The sequence below is a fragment of the Lactuca sativa genome, chromosome 5, assembly GCF_002870075.4.
Source record: "Lactuca sativa cultivar Salinas chromosome 5, Lsat_Salinas_v11, whole genome shotgun sequence".
NCBI classification, from domain to species: Eukaryota; Viridiplantae; Streptophyta; class Magnoliopsida; order Asterales; family Asteraceae; genus Lactuca; species Lactuca sativa.
This window is the reverse complement of record NC_056627.2, coordinates 121,621,368-121,633,552: the sequence shown is the minus strand read 5'-3', so window position 1 is coordinate 121,633,552 and position 12,185 is coordinate 121,621,368.

The window sequence follows — 12,185 nt, the reverse complement described above, 5'->3', positions numbered from 1 at the left end:
AAAATCCATTTGTATGCTAGTTATTAATCACATGTGATTAATCTAATAACTAACATGATTCAACTTGTATTCCCCCCCATAAAAGCATTTAAAAACATTTAATAACATTTCAAGGGTTAATTAAGGGGTATAAACTCACCTGTAGTGAGTGGATTGTATTGAAGTGTCAGACAAGGTGCTAGGTGTCAAGTGAAGACTTGAACACTCGCACAATGATCCTATTTAACATATAATAAACATATATGTATCTAATTAGACATTTAACCACTAATAAATCAAGTTAAGACACCCGAGGACATGGAAACACTTTGATTCAAGTGTTATTGGTACCAACGGGTTGCATATAAGGGTTGTATGGCATGGCATTGAAGTTTATGGCCCAAGGACCACTCCTTATGGAGTTCACGGCCCATGACCATTTCCCCAAGAGTTTATGGCCGTAAAATCATGGTAATAAGTTCCAAATGGTGTTCTGAGGTCTTACAAGTCATGATTGAGCATCCGATGATCAAGTCCAAGCCTTAGGAAAGCATTAGGGGCACACTAACACTACCTTATAGAGTTCACGGACTAAGAACAACTTCCCGAGGTGTTTACGGCCGTAAACTCTCATGTGGACTTGTTTTAATTGTTGTTTAAGGTCTTAAACACTTCTAGGAAGGATAAAGGTTGGCATCCAAGGCTTATGAAGGAACTAGGGTCAATTTAGCCACCTTAAGAGGGGTTCACGGCCCAAGAACATCCTTGGCCATGAAGTCCTTTGTTCTTATGATTCTTGATGATTTTCAAGTGTTATCAAGTTCATATTAAGCACACAAAAAGCTAGGGCAAGTGTACCTACAAGATAGAAGCTCGATTGGGTGATTAAGGTCCAAGAACACTGTGACAACCCGATATTTCGAGTCAATGTAATGTAAAACCGATCAAATTTATGTCAAAATGTAACCTTCCTAAAATCTTATTCGGATTAAATAAAGTAATAGGAATCATATCAAGGTTTGCGTACATAAAAAGAACGTCCAAATCTGACTCCGGATGAGGAAGTTATGAAATTTTGAAGAAATTCCTTAATCACGTCATTTTAATAAATAAATAATAAAAATAATTTCGGAATTAGCCAACGGAATCTAAACGAAAGTCGTAGATCATGGTCTCACCTTCGCGAGGATATAAAGAACGTCAAAAACGGAGTTCGTATGAGGGAGATATGAATTTTTGAAGTTTATTTATAATAAATATAAATTTAATTATAAATTCCCGGTAATATCCGAAGGGGAGTCATCGGATTGGACCGAAGTACGCCCTGCGTACCTTCGTACGCCCCGCGTACTGAGATCGAGGGTCTCGGATCGTCCACGTCGCACTATCCGAAGAGTTCTAACCCGTCCGACCCGTCCGAAGCTCCGACCCGTCCGACCCGCTGTCCCGTCCGACCCGCCGTCCCATCCGACCCGCGTACCCAGCAACCCGTCCCATCCGAACCGAGGCAGTCGAGGCTTCGGTCATGCATGACGTACGCATACGCGCTGCGTACGAGCGTACGCCCCGCGTTCGGAGGCGGTTCAGCCTTCCTATAAATAGGATGCGAGGCTTTCCGAAAATGTTGCTCATTTCTCTCCTCTCTCTCACAACTTTGTCTCGTTTTCCGTGCCCGTTATAACCCGAAGCTCTGGTCTTTTTGCTCAAGTCCCGAGGGTCGATTTTACTCCCGAGATTCCCGAGAATCCCGAGAAAAATCCGTTTTCCGAGACGAAACTCTGCCCGGTTTTCCATCTCGCTTTCTTCAATCAATCAAGTGAGTTTCATACCCCTTAATCAACCTGTTAAATATTCTAAATGCTTTTATATGCTTTCAAAAGGGGGGATACAAGTTAAATACTTATAGTTATTGTTTCAGCCACATGTGATTGTACTAATCACATGTGATTAATAACTAGGGAAATCAGTGGTTTTATCACTATTCAAACTATCTATCAAACTGATTTACTTCTAAATGTTTTCCAAACCCATTTACTTTTCGAATTTACACTGCAACTGTGATTTAAACAAATGTTCCTTATACTTAATCTGTTTTTAATCAAATCTACGCCTTCAAATTGTTTTATAGATTGACATCAAGTCAATCTTTCTTTAATAAAATATACTTATGTTTCAAATGTCTTATAAACACTTATTTATGTTTTTATATTACAAATTGCATGCCCATATATGTATAGACGTATAAATAATGTTTAAAGGGCTTAGGAAGGCTATCCACCTTGTTTCCTTTTCCTCGATTTGGATGTGGTCTGATAGGATTTTGGGTGACCATCCGAAGGTCGTTTCCATATTAATTATATATCAAATATACATATATAGACATAAAAGTACTTCCATAATCATACGTACTAAACACACTGTTAACAAGTTACCATCGGGGTAACACAGAATCATACTATTACAACTGCTAGATCAATGAGTCAGTTCATTCATGAGTCTATACTAGGAAGGGAATATATACAACTATACTACGAGAACATATACAACTATACTAGAACAAGAAACATTTCATCACACATGCAAGAATACGATAACAAATGTGATCCACTGTATCGGAGCATGCCTTAAATGTCATGGCCCGAGTTGTAGCCAGAATTCTCTTGGAGGGAGAGCGTTGAGTTTGCGTATAGATCTATACTGGATTGACTATCCTACACCTTGCTGCTAGCTACAGCCGGACCTGCAGGTCTGCGGGTGCCAAACGTCATTCCGTTATTACGACCGTTCCTTATGTCGTTGTTATCAGTCGATAGTATGGTGCAATTATCACATTATACCTTAATATAAATCCGGTTTAAGGTAGTAGTAATTAGTACAACAGTAGTTCTTATTATACAAAACTACAGTACTACAATGATTTACCCATTACATATTTTGGTGATAATCTCACTTAAGCATTAATGTACAAACTATATTTTATCAAATGATAGTTATACTTGGGTAATCACACACTTTTACAACAGACGAATTTACAAAACAGTTAAGCCTTGGTAGAAGGTTACTTTTATAGAAAATATAGGATTTTCTGAGAGATTCAAACTTTTGCAAATACTTTTAAACATTTATTTACATTTTTACAAACTTATACTTTGGGACAAGTTCAAACGTTTTTGACAATGAACATTGACACTAAAACACTTATGAACTCACCAGCTTAATGCTGATAAACTCTTTCAAAATAACTTGTATTCTCAGGTCATCAGTAGACAGGTACCGATGCCAGCTTTTGAGATGATGAAGCGTACTCAAGACTCATCATTTTGTTATTTTGATTTACGTTATATTTTGGTGTCTAAAATTGTACAGAACACGCATGTATTAAAATTTATATAATGCAATGGATGATGTTGTTTGCCTATTTACATTTACTGTGTTGTGATTACCTACATGACGTCCTCCGCCCCAGAACGTTTCCGCCGTTCTTGGTTTTGGGGTGTGACAGATTGGTATCAGAGCATTGTTTATAGTGAATTGAGTATATCAACCCATAAAAGATATACTAAACTATAAACCCATTGGGGATTAAACTCTGACCAAGAGTCTATACTTTAAATAATAAAATATTTAACTAAGTATACTAGTCTGCATTCATACTAAAATAAGTGTCACAATGACAAGAACAAAAGTATTACGATTGTTAAATATCACAAGTGAGCTCGGGGATGTATGGTCAGTCCTGGGGATGGCATAGCCTGATCAACTATGTTGATCCTAGGAGTGATTAGCACATGCCTTAGAATGGTTGTGATAGGTTAGCAAGTCTAAAAACTTACCAACAATACCACAAGAAGATCAATAGAATTTAAACTTAAAATACTATAGGAGTATTTTGCGCTACTAGTTACACGTATACTATATTCTTATACCTCTATTCTCGCATAGATCTTGATGGCTAGATATCCATCATGGCGACCCGTACTTTCCCAATGAAGGCAATGCCGGGTGGATCGATGAAGAGCCCGAAGTTGATCATCCAATCCCTTTGGATGATCACCTCGCAGAAGGCTTTTCAGATGGGTCCGACTCCGAGCCTGAAGTCAACAACCTACCGATTGTAGGTCAAGCCCCGAACAACAACCCTCGACCAGCATTTCCAGGTCCTACACCCATGTGGGCAAACAACCTGAACCGCTGAAGTAATGATCAGGGACAACCCTTACCATACTTTGGGGACCGAACCTTTTACGACGTCAGCGATGGTGGCTCTACTGACCGAGCTCTGCCTGTCATTATCCGCAGAATAGCTCGTATTGTCGAGCAAGGTAGAGCAGCCGTCGACCGGGTCATAGAGATTGATGCCGACTCAGGTGTCAACACAGTCAGTATCCGCCGTCTTGAAGAAGACATGGAACGGACCCGGAGGACAAATAAAACCCTGCAATAGCAGTTGGCTGCCTCACGAGCTGAAATATTGGAACTTCGAGCTCGTCAGAGGACTCAGGATCGACCCATTCAAGAGGTGTTTCGTCAAGTGTCCGACCACAGTACTCGCCCGGGATTTTCCCATCGCCGTTGGTTGATGTCTAGTACATCTCCGTCTTTTAATTAAGGGATAGCCTTTAACATCTGTGCTCCAAGTAGCACTTATGTGTAAAATATTTCTAACTTTCCGTACTCAAATTTGAAATCTAAGGACTGTCAAACTTTTCTATATGGTATGATGTATGACCTACTGTTAGGTCGATTTTCCCTGAACTTATTACATCAGTAATACCAGTAAATTTTTGAGATCTATCTATCTGGGGAAAAATCTATACACTTGTGCTTTCCTACTAAAAAATGCTTGTTGTGGTTTCAAGCACCCTTTCAACTGTTGGACGATGTTTAGTTAGTCCATGTGTCACTCTCGCGTTGCTTACAAATTGATTCTTACCATCTTTCTTATCTTTTTAAACTTTCAGCGGAAGGATGCCTCCTCGCAAGTCTCCCAGGAATAGGAATAATCCTGCACCTCCACCACCTCCTCCGCCTCCGGTCATCGATACTGTAGCCCTGAATGCTGTCGTAGCTGCAGCAGTGGCAACTGCCATGGCTCAGTATCACTCTTCTGATGCCAGCAGAGGTGGAACCCCTGTGGAATATATTCCGATCGAAATCCCTGTGCGCTCAAGGGAGTGCTCTTACAAGGATTTTACAAACTGCAAGCCGAAGCCTTTCTATGGCACCGGCGGAGTCATTGCTCTCTCGCAGTGGTTCGAGAAGACTGAATCAGTCTTCGAAATCTGTTCATGCCCTGCTGCGTGCAAGGTGAAATATGCCGCATGCACCTTTGAGGGTAAAGCCCTAACGTGGTGGAACGGCCACGTCAAAGCACTAACTCTCGTCGTAGCCAACGACATGGGCTGGGAAACAATGAAGGACCTCATGACTGAGGAATACTGCCCGAGGGGCGAGATCCAGAAACTGGAGCAGGAACTCTGGAACCTGTCAATGAAGAGCACCAATGTGGTCGCTTATACTGCCCGATTCAGCGAGCTGGTGGCCCTCTGCCCCAATATGGTTCCCACCGAGGGGAAGAAGATCGAGAGGTACATATGGGGACTAGTGCCTCCGTATCAGGGGAATGTGCTAGCGTCAAACCCCGCTACCTTCGACAGTGCCAAACGATTGGCACAACGACTCATTGACCATGGAGTCAAAACCCCTGCAACCACAACCACCCTAGCCATCCCGGAACCCTCCAAACCCGCCGATACTAAGCGGAAATTCTGGGATGAAAGGAAGAAGCATCAGGCTGCCAAAAAGCAGCAATTGGTGGCAATTCATGCCGCAGTAACCCCTACTGCTGCTACTACTGCCCCGGTTAGTCGGTATGCTGGAAGTTCGCCCAAGTGCAACAAATGCAGCTACCACCACAACGGCCCCTGCCGTGAATTGCAGTGCTCTAACTGCAACAAGAAAGGACACACCATCCGATTCTGTAAGTTCCCGGCACAACCTATCAACCAAGTCCCTGGCTCTGGCGCGAGCCCAACCTGCTATGGATGTGGCAAAGCAGGCCACTTTAAGAGGGACTGCCCCAAAGCGAGGAATGCTGGAGGACCAGGGAGGGTACTAGCTATTGGCCACGGGGAAGCAGTTGCTGACCCGACAGTAGTAACCGGTACGTTCCTCCTCGATAACTCCTATGCATGCATTCTATTCGATAGTGGAGCGGAGCGAAGCTTCGTAAACCATAAATTTGCTCGCATGCTTAATCAACCACCGCACGCACTCAAAGAACTATTTACAGTAGAAATGGCTAATGGAAAAACTGAAAATACGAGTAGCATATACTTAGGTTGTACCCTAACCCAGAAAGGTGTGGCCTTTGACTGGGAAGAGAAACAAGAAAGAGCGTTCCAAACGCTCAAACGAGCCTTGTGCACCGCACCAATACTATCCCTTCCCGAAGGAATAGAAGACTTCGTAGTTTATTGCGATGCATCAAACCAAGGACTCGGATGTGTTCTGATGCAGCGAGGTAAGGTCATCGCCTACGCCTCAAGACAATTGAAGACACACGAGGTTAACTACACGACCCACGATCTTGAGCTAGGAGCAGTAGTGTTTGCTCTGAAGATCTGGAGACATTACTTGTATGGAACGAAGAGCACTATCTTTACCGACCACAAGAGTTTACAACACATTTTCGATCAGAAGGAGCTCAACATGAGACAACAACGATGGGTCGAGCTACTCAGTGATTACGAATGCGATATTCGTTATCATCCGGGTAAGGCCAACGTAGTAGCTGACGCCCTAAGTCGAAAGGAATATTCTGGTCGCAAAGTCAAGTCATTATCGATAACCATCCATTCACACCTGACTAAGCAAATTCAGGCGGCTCAACTTGAGGCCATGAAATCTGAAAATGTGTCAAGTGAATCCCTTAGAGGAATGGACAAGAATTTAGAAGCCAAGGGTGACGGAGCTTTATATTTCATGAACCGGATCTGGACACCGAAACATGGTGGCTTCCGAGACTTGGTCATGACCGAGGCGCACAACACTCGGTATTCCGTCCACCCAGGTTCAGATAAGATGTATCTGGATCTTAAGAAGCTATACTGGTGGCCTAATATGAAAGCAGAGATTGCTACCTTCGTAAGTAAATGCCTTACTTGCGCAAAGGTTAAGGTCGAGTACCAGAAGCCCTCTGGTTTATTGCAACAACCAGAGATCCCGGAATGGAAGTGGGAGCGGATCACTATGGATTTCATAACCAAGTTGCCCAAGACAACGGGTGGACTTGACACCATATGGGTCATCGTTGATAGATTGACCAAGTCTGCACACTTCCTGCCTATCAAAGAAACCGACAAGATGGAGAAGCTTACGAGAACATACATTAGGGAAATCGTACGGCTACATGGTGTACCTATGTCCATTATCTCCGATAGAGATAGTAGGTTCACCTCAAGATTTTGGCAATCACTACAACATTCCCTAGGAACGAGGCTGGACATGAGCACAGCCTACCATCCTCAGACCGACGGACAGAGTGAGAGGACCATCCAAACTCTAGAAGATATGTTGCGAGCCTGCGTGATTGACTTTGGGAAGGCATGGGATACTCATTTACCCCTTGTCGAGTTTTCCTATAATAACAGTTATCACACGAGCATCAAGGCTGCTCCATTTGAAGCTCTCTACGGCCGTAAGTGCAGATCCCCTCTGTGCTGGGCTGAGGTGGGTGATACCCAATTAGCCAGGGGGCAAACTTCTGGCAGTACTCTCACCGGTCCGGAGATCATTCTGGAAACAACAGAGAAAATCGTTCAGATCCGTGAACGATTGAAAGCCTCTAGAGACCGACAGAAGAGCTACGCTGATAAGCGAAGGAAACCTTTGGAATTTCAGGTGGGAGACCGAGTCCTCCTCAAAGTCTCACCCTGGAAGGGCTTGATACGCTTCGGCAAGCGTGGGAAGCTTAATCCGAGGTACATAGGGCCTTTCGAGATTCTTGCAAGAGTCGGCCCCGTAGCTTACAAACTCGAACTACCAGACGCACTTCGTAACGTACATTCTACATTCCACGTATCTAACTTGAAAAAGTGTCTATCCGACGAGACTCTTGTAATCCCACTCGACGAGATCGAAATCAACGAGAGCCTCAACTTCGTGGAAGAACCTATAGAGATCATGGACCGTGAGGTCAAGCAGACAAAGCAAAGCCGTATCCCTATCGTGAAGGTTCGCTGGAATGCCAAGCGAGGACCGGAATTCACTTGGGAACGTGAGGATCAGATGAAACTGAAATACCCTCACCTTTTTGCTTAGTTATTTGTAAATTCTAGCTTGCTTAAAATTCTAATTTCGGGACGAAATTCCTTCTAACGGGGGGATGATGTGACAACCCGATATTTCGAGTCAATGTAATGTAAAACCGATCAAATTTATGTCAAAATGTAACCTTCCTAAAATCTTATTCGGATTAAATAAAGTAATAGGAATCATATCAAGGTTTGCGTACATAAAAAGAACGTCCAAATCTGACTCCGGATGAGGAAGTTATGAAATTTTGAAGAAATTCCTTAATCACGTCATTTTAATAAATAAATAATAAAAATAATTTCGGAATTAGCCAACGGAATCTAAACGAAAGTCGTAGATCATGGTCTCACCTTCGCGAGGATATAAAGAACGTCAAAAACGGAGTTCGTATGAGGGAGATATGAATTTTTGAAGTTTATTTATAATAAATATAAATTTAATTATAAATTCCCGGTAATATCCGAAGGGGAGTCATCGGATTGGACCGAAGTACGCCCTGCGTACCTTCGTACGCCCCGCGTACTGAGATCGAGGGTCTCGGATCGTCCACGTCGCACTATCCGAAGAGTTCTAACCCGTCCGACCCGTCCGAAGCTCCGACCCGTCCGACCCGCTGTCCCGTCCGACCCGCCGTCCCATCCGACCCGCGTACCCAGCAACCCGTCCCATCCGAACCGAGGCAGTCGAGGCTTCGGTCATGCATGACGTACGCATACGCGCTGCGTACGAGCGTACGCCCCGCGTTCGGAGGCGGTTCAGCCTTCCTATAAATAGGATGCGAGGCTTTCCGAAAATGTTGCTCATTTCTCTCCTCTCTCTCACAACTTTGTCTCGTTTTCCGTGCCCGTTATAACCCGAAGCTCTGGTCTTTTTGCTCAAGTCCCGAGGGTCGATTTTACTCCCGAGATTCCCGAGAATCCCGAGAAAAATCCGTTTTCCGAGACGAAACTCTGCCCGGTTTTCCATCTCGCTTTCTTCAATCAATCAAGTGAGTTTCATACCCCTTAATCAACCTGTTAAATATTCTAAATGCTTTTATATGCTTTCAAAAGGGGGGATACAAGTTAAATACTTATAGTTATTGTTTCAGCCACATGTGATTGTACTAATCACATGTGATTAATAACTAGGGAAATCAGTGGTTTTATCACTATTCAAACTATCTATCAAACTGATTTACTTCTAAATGTTTTCCAAACCCATTTACTTTTCGAATTTACACTGCAACTGTGATTTAAACAAATGTTCCTTATACTTAATCTGTTTTTAATCAAATCTACGCCTTCAAATTGTTTTATAGATTGACATCAAGTCAATCTTTCTTTAATAAAATATACTTATGTTTCAAATGTCTTATAAACACTTATTTATGTTTTTATATTACAAATTGCATGCCCATATATGTATAGACGTATAAATAATGTTTAAAGGGCTTAGGAAGGCTATCCACCTTGTTTCCTTTTCCTCGATTTGGATGTGGTCTGATAGGATTTTGGGTGACCATCCGAAGGTCGTTTCCATATTAATTATATATCAAATATACATATATAGACATAAAAGTACTTCCATAATCATACGTACTAAACACACTGTTAACAAGTTACCATCGGGGTAACACAGAATCATACTATTACAACTGCTAGATCAATGAGTCAGTTCATTCATGAGTCTATACTAGGAAGGGAATATATACAACTATACTACGAGAACATATACAACTATACTAGAACAAGAAACATTTCATCACACATGCAAGAATACGATAACAAATGTGATCCACTGTATCGGAGCATGCCTTAAATGTCATGGCCCGAGTTGTAGCCAGAATTCTCTTGGAGGGAGAGCGTTGAGTTTGCGTATAGATCTATACTGGATTGACTATCCTACACCTTGCTGCTAGCTACAGCCGGACCTGCAGGTCTGCGGGTGCCAAACGTCATTCCGTTATTACGACCGTTCCTTATGTCGTTGTTATCAGTCGATAGTATGGTGCAATTATCACATTATACCTTAATATAAATCCGGTTTAAGGTAGTAGTAATTAGTACAACAGTAGTTCTTATTATACAAAACTACAGTACTACAATGATTTACCCATTACATATTTTGGTGATAATCTCACTTAAGCATTAATGTACAAACTATATTTTATCAAATGATAGTTATACTTGGGTAATCACACACTTTTACAACAGACGAATTTACAAAACAGTTAAGCCTTGGTAGAAGGTTACTTTTATAGAAAATATAGGATTTTCTGAGAGATTCAAACTTTTGCAAATACTTTTAAACATTTATTTACATTTTTACAAACTTATACTTTGGGACAAGTTCAAACGTTTTTGACAATGAACATTGACACTAAAACACTTATGAACTCACCAGCTTAATGCTGATAAACTCTTTCAAAATAACTTGTATTCTCAGGTCATCAGTAGACAGGTACCGATGCCAGCTTTTGAGATGATGAAGCGTACTCAAGACTCATCATTTTGTTATTTTGATTTACGTTATATTTTGGTGTCTAAAATTGTACAGAACACGCATGTATTAAAATTTATATAATGCAATGGATGATGTTGTTTGCCTATTTACATTTACTGTGTTGTGATTACCTACATGACGTCCTCCGCCCCAGAACGTTTCCGCCGTTCTTGGTTTTGGGGTGTGACAAACACTAGTGTGTGTTCTTGGTGTTTGGAAGATCTAAGTGAAAAACAATAATGAATGGATGAAATTATGTATAACTACTAGATATTAGGTTATAACAACTAATCAAGTCGAGAAATACTTACGTTTTTGGAAGATCGGGCGAAGAACGGGATGATAGTTGAGAGAGAATGGGGAGTAAACTTAAGGGTGAAAGTGAGAAATGAAGCAATTGAGGAGTAAACTCATGTCTAAGCCATGAGTTCACGGCCAAGCTAGAGTTCACGGCCCAAACTCCCTTTGTTTGTCTGTGAACACCTAACTAAGGTGTTGGTTGTTCCATTGCTATCCCGATATTCTAGAAATCACTTCCTTTTATCCGTTCGGTTCATGAATAATTAATAAAACTACTCAAACGGACTTAAAACCGGCTAAAAATTAGCAGAAATGTAATTGACTTTTAATTGAAGTAATTGACTTTAGAGTTTGTACAAATGAAAATTTCAGGTTGTCACATCATCCCCGCGTTAAAGGGAATTTCGTCCCCAAATTAAAGTCTAAACAAATAAAGTAGTTACAAATAACTAAGCGAATAGATGAGGATATTTCAATTTCATTTGATCCTCATGCTCCCATGTGAATTCAGGTTCTCGCTTGGCGTTCCAGCGAACCTTCACAATCGGGATGCGGCTTTGCTTCGTCTGCTTGACCTCACAACCCATGATCTCTACAGGTTCTTGTAATATCCAGAATTTAAGGTATTATATTTATTCATTGTATTTCAAGTTTTGTGGAAGAACTCGGCGAGTTGGTGCGTAGACTCGCCAAGTAGACACGCGAATCATTATCCGGGTGGATGGTTGGACTCGGCGAGTCGCCCCGAGGACTCGATGAGTCCATGCTGTTTAATGAAACCCTAATTCCTCGGGTTTGGGGCCTATTTAAGGGGCCTTATGGCCGTCATTTGTGGCTACCAGACCCCAGAGAGAAACCCTAAGTGAGCTAGAGCGATTGTGAGAGGAAAGGAGCCATTTCTTGATCATTTGTTAGTGTTTTTGCAAATAGAAGAGGACCAAGACAAGAGGAGGATGAAGAGGGTGCTAATCCACTGATTCCAGGGCTCAAAGACTTCATTTTGAGGTATTGATTCGACCCTTCTTCAGTTTATGGTGTAATTCCTAGAGTTAGGGCTTTTTAGCCCCTTTTAGAGGAAGGTTATTGAGTAATTGGTCCCTTCTCTT